We start from the raw sequence: 10,313 nt of genomic DNA, 5'->3' as shown, positions 1-10,313 counted from the left end.
TTTTGGAGGGCAGAAAGCAGAGGCTGGCCGCTGGCTTTCTGGACTCTCAGGCACTGGGTGGTGCCCTGGTCTGATTGAGCCCCATGGTACCCTCTGAGAATGGTCATACCAAGCCTTTGTGCTTGTGCAGGAGGCCTAGCAGGGATTCCACTGGAAAGCTGGTTCTAGAGAACGGTATATTTTGAATTAACCACTCAACAAATCATAAAACAGGATTGTCAGATTCATTATGGGGAAGACTGTGCTGAATATAATGCTTTAAGTACGTGTTGTGGCTGCTGGGGATACAACTGGTATTAGTGGCTTAAAGGGCTCAGGAAATTTCCGTGAAACCATAACAAAGGAACAGCCAGCGTTTGGTGAGAACAATGGAGGATGGACCCTTTTCCTTACATCGATGAAAGGAGATCTTTCTTATTATTTGATAATTTGCCACTCCAAATACCCACTTCCCCCAGCTGCACCATGTCAGAGCTACTAAGAATGAGGTAACAAAAAAAAAAAAAAAAAGGGAAAAAAAATTATACAACTCCCCAAAAAGAGGGCTCAATGAAGTCTCATTCCGTGGTAATGAGCTCCAATTTAACACGATCATTATTTCTGACATTAAAGGCCTCAGAATAGTGTCACATACCCAGAAGCTATTTTTTTTACCCACTAATCCCAGAAATAAGAAGCTGCCATTAGGGACAGTGAGTCAGGGGCTGTAGAAGTGTTTTAAAATAGGAATGTTGCAACAGACTGACTTGAACAGGGGAAGCACAGCTTACATGAAGCCCTTAGCCACCTGTAGGTGCCCCTGGCTTCCACCACCTAGCCGATCTCTTGGCCAGGACTGCCAGAGGTTGTGCCGTGACTGTTAAGTGAGTAATTAGGGCACAGGTTCAGTGTCAGATGGATTCTGGATTTTAGGCCTGGCTGTGCCGCTTGTATTAAAACCATACGACTCTGCGAAATTGTACTTAAATTCCCCACGCCTCCATTTGTCTCAACTGCAAAATGGAACTAATGATGGTAAATGAACTAGGGAGCAGCAAACAGAGACACCAATATACCACAGAGGAGAAAGAAGTCCCCAGGATGATGGGAAGGGACATTCAGAAGTAACAGCTGGGCTCCGAACTTAGAGATCAACTAGTCTTGCTGAGAGCAGTTCAGACAGTTCTGGGAGAACTTTAATAAGAAGATGAAATGGACAGAACACCAATATATTTGGATATATTGAGAGAGGTGTATACAATTGGTGGAGAGTGTATAGACATGGCCATGATCACTACATAGAAAACTAAGAAGAGCAAAAATAGGACCAATGAAAACAGAGTTATGCTGAAAAGAAGAGTAATCATAGTATACCACATGGCTCAGCTAGGCTGAAGATTGATCTAATACAGATTATAATACAGGGAGGATGGGGATTTTACGTGGGGTTTTTTGAAGAGGGATTTAAAAGAGAGCTAGATCTTCATTTTCCATACTGGGAAGTCAACAGATACTATCTAGGAGTAAAAATCAGGAAATAGGAATAAAAAAACATGTATTTTGAGATGTGGAGGTGAATTTCTAAGGAATCACTTAAAAGAATTGAAACAGTTTGTCTCTGGGCAGGAAGAAATGGGAGGGAGACTTTCAGGGGAGATTGTGTGTTTTTTTTAAAAAAAAGGCTGGTAGGACTTTATGAATCTAAAAGTTATATGAATAAGTAACTTTCATAAAAGTAAAATTAAATTTAAAAAACTATAATTCATATTGAAATGTGTCCCACCAAATGATTTCATCACGAGTTCCTCTAGATTTATTAGAATTAAGTCCAGACTCACAGACACAGAAAACAAACTCATGGTTACTAGGAGGAATTGGGGGTGGAGGGATAAATTGAGAGTTCGAGATTTGCAGATACAAACTACTATATATAAAAAAATAGATAAACAACAAAGTCCTACTGTATAGCACAGGGAACTCTATTCAATACCTTGTAATGGTCTATAATGAAAAAGAATATGAAAAGGAATATATACATCTTTATAAATGAATCACTATGCTGTACACCAGAGGTTAACCAACATTGTGAATCGACTGTAATTTATCTTTTTTTAAAAAGGGGGGGAAAAAAAGAAAAAATAATAATTATGCCCAGAATTAGCAGTTACTGCTGTCTTTTTCACTCTTCTAATAGATGAAATGTTGAGTAAGATGATTCAGGATGTGTCTCTTTAACAGGAGAAAGGCAGCAAATGTGGGGAGAGCTGACAAATCCTGAGAAGGGTGTGCTTCACTATGTGAACTTCATACATGGGTAACAAAGCATGAGCCAAGTGATCTGTCTGACTGGGTGGTCTGAAGTATATTCCCCTAAGGACATCACTTCTACTTCTTTCTCTGTTTATCTACCTGTACACATTCTCCATCATATTTTAACCTGCTGGCTCAAGGGTCCCCCACCTTAGCATTCAATTTTTGAGATCTCACGGAGCCTCATTATACCTGTATTAAACCTTCAAGTTCACTTTGTTTCTTAGTCACATGAAGTACACTGGGATACAGATAACTAGGGACATAAATGTTATCTGATTATGCATCCTGTATTTTTCTTTTTAGTATCAGAAAACTTCTGTTATCCTTGTAATGGCTTTTCATAATCTTCCACTATATGTAACTTTAAAAGTATACTCTGCTGCCTATTTTTTTCCTACCATCCTTCCAAAGTAAGCTTAACATTTCCTTGTTGAAATCCGCATGTCATTTGTCAATATATTCTTGGCAGTCCCAGTAGTCTGATGATTGGTCCTAATGACCTACCCCACGATCACTGACCATCCTGATACCGCACTTCTGGGTCCCCGCCTTTCTCCATACAAACTTTACATTCAGAATGACTAATATGGCCAGCTGTTCACATGCCAATTCCTTTGTTACCAAAGCTATATCTTGCATTTGAAGCAGAGATGAACACACACCTAAAGTAACTGGTGCTATACACAAGTTTAAAGTCACTAGAGACAGAATCTGATTTCTACTGGAAGAAGGCATTCAGTCTCACATGAACCTTCCTTTAAATACTTTGTGTCATTTCCCATCTCTAATCCCAGTGAATAAACAATGGGAAGTTAGGACCCGATTTCTGGAAAGAGAGGACAATGATACATGCAGGAAAACATTCTCTTGGGAGCCACCGCAATATCCAAGGGGTCAAAGAGCTGCTGCAAAGGAAAGTGCCGGAAAATATGGAACTGCTAATTAAGAACAAGAACTCTTTAGTTATTTTCTATCTCTATGCCACCAACACCCTCGATGTCTTATTTAATATTTCAAACAATGCTCTACACAAATGGAGACGGAAGGATACAGATATGTTTTTAATGGTCCACAAAACTCTGTTGAAATAATAAATAGCATGATAAATAACTGTCTAGATTTTATATTAGCTGAAGCTTTTACATGATCTCAGAGCAAATCAGACTTAATACCCTCTAGATAACATTGCCAGAAGCACTTCTGTGTGTCAAACACTGGCCTGAGCATCTTTTATCCATTATCCAAAGCCATCCTCTTATTAACCCATTTGACAGATCAGGAAACTAAGACATAGAAAGGTAAAGAAATTTCCCTAGGATTTTAAAGCTAAAGGTTGGCAGAGCCAGGACTTGAACTCAGATCTCATTCCAAAGACCACACTCCTTCCTACTAGAGCAGTGGTTCTCAGTAATGGTGATTTTACCCCAAGTAACATTGGGCAATGTCTGGAGCATTTTCAGTTGTCACACCTGGGAGTGGGGGTGTTCATGGCATCTGGGGATAGAGGCCAGATATGCCACTTAACATCCTATAAGTCACAGGATAACCTCCCCAGCAGAGAGTCACTGGGTGCCCAAGTGCCAGCAGGGTTGAGGTTGAGAAACCCTGCACTACTATACCTGTTTTTCTTTAACAAATTCTGCATTGTCCATTGCCTTACTCTCAGCACCTAGAACAGTCCAGGCACACAGTCACTGTTGCTTTTGTAACTATTATCAAACTGGTAATTTTTCTGAAGCTATTGCCCTATTCTGCTATATAAAGGACACCAGTTGTTTTTCTTCCATGAGCAATTATGTGACTAATACTTTAAAAAGCTCTCCAGACTGGACTTCCTTGCAGATGCTCAGAATAGGGGTCCAGATGTGCAAAACCCACCACAGAAGAGTAGAGAAATCCCTCTAATAAACCCGAGTTCTGCACCTTAAGTGCAGACGTGTAAGACATCTACAGATTTCTTCCTGTACATACCAGCTGTCCCCTAGGACTCTGTTAAATATGCTCATATGTACCTCTTAGGTGGAGTTACAGTTTTAACAAGGTATAAAAGAAAACAATAGCTTACTATAAAATTCTTGTTTTTCTCCTTTATTCTTTCAAAATCATCACCCTACCTGGAATAATTAGGACAGGGCCTTAGAGGAATGCAGTATTCTGTGGGAGCTGGGGAGAAGTGGCTGAGGGGTCTCAGAAGATAACAGGGAGTTAGAAAATGGAAAAGATGCAATATTCTCTATTAACCTCCCAGTGGGGCCCCCCCCCCTCTATTCCTTTCTAGTTTGTGTGATGGGTACAGGCTCAAGGAGAGGAGAGGATGGAGAATTTGGTCAATCCCATGGTTTATTTATGAATGCCTCTCATGATCCAAGTGTGCCATGTACGATCAAACTGGAGAAGGCTCTATTTTACCTTCCCAACCTCCTTTTGAGGCTTTGACAGTTTCCAATGGGGATTTGAAACGTTTACTTGCTATACTAGGAGGTTCTTTTTTTCCCCCCATGTATTCATTGCTCACTCACCAAGAATCCTTCTGGATACATGGATAGGCTACATTTCCCAGCCTTGGAGGTAGTTAGGTGTGGCCATGTGGATGAGTGGAAGTGTGGCCAATGACAGATGAGTGGAAGAGATGTGAGTCACGTCTGTGCCTAGACCCTTAGACAGTGGGTATGCTGCCTCCTCCTTGACCCCTTTCCCACTGCCTGGAACCTCTGGGGACCCAGATTAGAACCTGCCGGTGGTGGTGATCTCCTTGGAGACAGCAGAGCCACATGAAGGCAGTAACCCAAACAGCTCTCTGATGAGCAAGAAATGAACTTCTCTGTCCTTTTAGCTGCTCTATCTTTGGGCCTTTCATTGCCTTTGGTATGTGCACCTGACTAATACCTGTCCAAACCCTCATGGACGTTCCATTCTAGACAGACATACATACCGAAAGTCATCAGGGAAGGTCTCTTTGAGGAGGTGGCATTTATGATGAGACCTGAACATTAAGGTCAGTCAGCCCTGCAAAGATCTGGAGACTCAGGCCGATGGAGAACTGAATGCAAAGGCAGAAGCTAACTTGCCTTGTCTCTGAAATGGAAGAGTCCTGAGGCTGGAGCGTAGTGACTGACAGCACTGGGTGAGGCAGGAGAGGAGGCAGTTCTTACTGTGATGCAAAGCCATGGGAGCATCTTAAAACTATTGGCTATGGTATAGAAAACAGATGACAGACGTCCATAATAGAATGTAGAAAAATAATGAAGACATACTTGGCTGTGGTTCAGTGAGTGATGAAGGTGGCTTGGATCAGGATGTTAGCGGTGAGGACGGGAGCAAGAGGGCTGGATTCAGGATGTGTTTTGGAGATAAAAGTCAGTAAGTCTATCTGACAGATTGGATATAGAGGGTGATGGAAAGTGGGGCAGTGGTGTGACTGACTGAGTTGGGCAAGACTGGGGGAGAAAATACTGGGAGCAGGACATCAGGACACCAGCTATAAAAGTGCTAGGTCTGAGATGCCTGTGAGAGGTTGAAGTACAGAGTCTGGGGTTCCAGGGAGAAAATTTAGAGGGTCTTCAGCGAACAGGTGGAATTTAAAGTCATGAGCCTACATGTCCTCCTAGGGAGTGGGAATGCAGAGAGAAGGGGTCCGGGAACAAGTAGAACTGACCTAGCAGACATTCAGCATTTCTCCACTAATCTCTGGGATAAACAACCCACCTGATTTCTAGGGGAAGGAAGAAGATCATACCACTGTTGGTGATTTCGACTAGCATCATGGGAATCCCTTTCATGGGGTACTGGGGCTGATGTGTTGGCTCATGAGAACTGGGGGTCAAATTCTGGGGAATGGTGTGAGCCAGCTGTTGATTACACCCATTATCATGGGAGTCACAGTGGGAGCACTGATACTACAGAAATCAAATCGACGCTTTTCGGAAAATCTGAGAGTCAGCTTATCAGTACAGCACTGATCCCTTCCCACTTAGAGGGGGGCATAGAACTCGTCCCTGGCAGAGGAGTGGGATGGGATCCCCAGATATCATCTGTGCACATGCCCAGGGCCTCGCTCCTACATGAGCTGAACCACAGGGCTCATCATTTACAGCCCAGACTGAGAGTCCCATCAACCAGGAACTCCTGTGACATTCCCATCTTGACCCAGGGTTGCTCCTTGCCATCCCAAGATGGATGATAAGTGCTAGTGGGTCTTAAGCAGCCCTAGGAAAAAGTCAAAAGAAAGGTTGGGAGTCTAAGCATTCAGCTTTGTGTGCAATGAGTTCTTAGAAAGGGAAGAGCGTATTGTTTCTACTAGACAGTAGTTGCAAAAGAACGAGGACTTGGGTAGTTTCTTCCCTTGGGGAGGATCAGTGGAAACATGGAGATGGACACATGGCCAGGGGCAAGAAAGCAGAGGGAACGCCAGTCTCCTAGATGCCTGGAACATCCCTCCAACCCTGCCCCAGGTTTCTGGACACACAGCACTCCTTTCCCTTAGGAAAGGCAGCGTGTGTACTCTTTGTAACACTTCTCTTTCTTCTTCATCCTCCATTCAGTGTTGGTATTGTCTCCACCACACCTATGTCATCAACTCCAAGATGCGTGTTCATGAAGGTGCTAATGGATTCATTAGTTTATTTAGGAGTGATGACATGCTGCAGGGCACTGGAGCATGCAGCCAATCTCCTACATGCTCAAGAGGGCTGTGGTTACCTCGACGGCCTCCAGCAGGAATCCAATGCTGGTTTGCACTGGTGTTCGGGGCTCAAGAGATGCATCATTCCAGCATCACCCTGACTATGATTTTCTGAAGACATAGATGTGCAGATATAATGGGGCCATCAAAAGTGCACAGAAGGAGGGGGAAAGCCAGCAGAGAGCATACCCACAGAGGCTGTGCTAGCGAGGAACAAAACAGAGCTCTTGCATTATCTGCTGTGCACAACTGGGACACACACATGCACGCAAAACCCATGGGCCTTCCTAAGTGAGGCTTTCATTTAGAAATGAATTCACTGAATCAGAGAATGTTGCATCTGTAAGGAATCACAAAAGTCATCAAATCCAAAGCTTTGGTTTTTTCTGTTCCACACCCTCCTTCCTCTGTGATGAGGCAACTAAGGCCCAGAGAGGTTAAGCAAGCTCCCTGAGGCCACACAGCTAGTCAGAATAGAAGTGACTCTCTGCCTTTCTGACTTGCAATTCCCAAGGTCTTTCCTCATGAGCAAGCTACCAAGTATAAGTAAAGATCTAAAACCTTGACACCATTGTGTGTGTGTGCGTGCACATGTGCACACTTGTGCATATTGCTGCTGGTGTGTGACAGGAGTTGGCAGGGATATTCTCTCCTTGCTCCATGTTTTCACATCTCCCCTAAGACAGGAATTAAAGGGAAGAGCTGAACTGTTCCCTCTGGCAAGTAGATCCTCTCAAAAACAAAGAGTCAGTAGCTGGGTCTCCGAGGGGTCAGTCTGGCTTCCCTCTCTCAGAAGCATCAAGGGCTACTTTTTCATCTCAACCATGTTCCAGTCTTGCATAATCTATAATAATGTGATTCCAAATGCATTTTAGCAAATGCAAGATGGAATGGGACTCTCTCTGCTCCTACCGAACACGTGACCTGTGAAACCCACAAGGAGTTGCAGTGGGAAGTTCACTAAGACAGAAAAGACAGCCATCCCACCCCCTGTCCCCTATTAGGGAAAGGTGCTTCCGAGTTGGTGGCCCGTGGTCATTTTTGTTGCTCTTGAAAAAGAGATGGCACGGTGGAGTTGGAGGTTCACCTTTTGTTCTTGTGTTTAATTGCCACAAAAGCCATTTATTACCACGTGTTCTTCCCCAGAGGGAACATTATCCTCCACAGCAACCAGGCTTGGGCTATGTCTGGCTGGTCTAACCACCCAGAAATGAACCCATCACCTCCATGTAATTCTGGGTCAGCTCTGTCACCACGTCTGTCAGTCTCCAGTTCAGGATGGCCCTTGTGAAAGGAAGAAGGGCAGAAACCAGGATTTCTTTCCTTCTTTGAATTTTGCATAAACATCCCTCCCAGCCCACATAACGAGAAAACATTAATCATCCATCTTTCTCTGGGAATGTCGGAGGCCATCCTGAGCAGGGTCGCTGTCCAGCTCCTCTGTATACAGGCGGGGCCGGTGAAATTGCTTTCCCTTAGAAAAATACGTTCGTGTCCTACTTCCTTGGATGGCTCTGTCAAATGGAAGTGCTTTGTCATCTTTAATGCCTGGTGTTCCTTTCTCCCCGCTGCCTCCAGTCACAGGCTAGCCAATAAAACCCACAGGTATTTTGGTTTAAAAAAACACCCAGAAAGCCCAGGGGATGGTTAGAACCCACCAGGGTCTCCTTGCAGGCTCTCCTTGCATTGCACAATGCAAAAATAACTGCAGGAGAAGTTCTCTCCATTCTCCTGGCATCTCCTTGGACTCTGGGCAGCATCTGGATAGACATAGAGACAGTGGAGCAGATGAGCTGTAGGTAACAGATCCCGCCTTAAAGTGGAGGAAGTAAGGTCTGCCCGATCTCCCTTGCTGGCTGGCTCTGAGCTCAAGGGAATTAATAGAGGTGGATGTAATTTGGCAATGGGAAAGGGGCACTAAAAATGCAAGTTATTATTATTTCTTAAGTGTCTCTAGCCTATTATTCGACTTAGATAATTGGGTAATTGCTCCTCATGCTGAAGGGAGTAAAGTCTCCCTTTTGAAATGTTCGTGGGTCTGTGGGGAAGGCTTACGAATACAGAACCCTCTTATAACAAGGTTTTGACCTCATGATGAGGAGTGACTGGCAGACTCAGTCTGAGCAGCACTGATGGAGAGGTAATAACTGTCTTGTTGTCTTACTCAGAATGGCTCAAGCTCCAACTATGCAACTTCCCACTCTTAGTAGGAGTTTATAAATTTGACATTTTAACAGTTTTATTTACAAAGGAGTAGGTCTTTATACAAAGCCTCTAAGCTAACTAATCAATTGATAACTAAGACAGAGGACACAGTTAATACTAAGTGATGTTACACGAGGCACCATCCAAGAATAAATTAGGAAGTTACCCTAAGGTATGATGGAGAAAGGGGAAGGTTTGGGGCTGGCTGCAGTATAAAAAGGAGGTAAAGCAATGAAAGAAAAGTGATTCTTAATCTGTATCCCACATGATAGTAGATTAAGGAGACATAAAGACAGATAAAACCAGGCTGGACCAAAGAACAGGAAGTTTGCAAAGGCTGTGACACTGAGTATGTCTGTGCATGCACACATGTGCGTGTATGTGAGTGTGTGTGTGTGCGCATGTGTGTGCACGTAGTCTACTTGGTGGGGCAGGCTGATTGGAGTGGAGTAAGGAAGGGCAGAAAAAAGGTTGAGGGTGCATTTTCAGAAAAGGGGGCCAATTTGTATCTGTTGCTGTAATTGGTTTGTTTGTGGAGAGCAGGAAGAAGGGGGCAGTGGAGGGACATGATGGAGTGAAACACGGAGGGCTGAGATTCCCTTGCCTGATGAGTTGGAGAGAAATTGTTAGTAACCAAGTCTGGTCCCGCAGGGGTTCATTAAGTGACTGGCCCTCCACAATATCCTGTCATTTCCAACCTGGCTGCATTAACATGAGCCAGCTTTACAGCACGCAATCGTGGGTCTGCGAGTGTGTGCGAAGGAACAGAGCGTTGGCTGGCTGGGTCTGTGTGTGTGCCTGTGCCTTTTCTTTGGGACACGGTTCAGTTTTCCGTGGGAATTAGAATCTTGAAGGCCACATGCAATTAGAAAAAGGCAAAAAGCAAAAGGTGCTTGCCTGCTGGAAACACAAATTTGCTTTGACACTTAAAAAGTACCGTGGAGCTGAACAATAAAGAAACCAAGAAAGGCTCTGAACCAGGAGGGCGGGGGCCGCTGGGGAACTGAAAGGGAGCTGGTGGCGAATACATCCAAATGGTAACTTCTTAAACCGCCTCTGAAAGGGAGAGCTCACAGCGCTCCTCTCCAGATTGTGAGGCTGTCAGCTCTGGGAGGGGGCCCAGAGCTAGAGTCAC

This window comes from Camelus ferus, chromosome 9 (assembly GCF_009834535.1).
Source record: "Camelus ferus isolate YT-003-E chromosome 9, BCGSAC_Cfer_1.0, whole genome shotgun sequence".
NCBI classification, from domain to species: Eukaryota; Metazoa; Chordata; class Mammalia; order Artiodactyla; family Camelidae; genus Camelus; species Camelus ferus.
The sequence above is the reverse complement of the archived record's forward strand: the minus strand, read 5'-3'. Positions refer to the sequence as shown.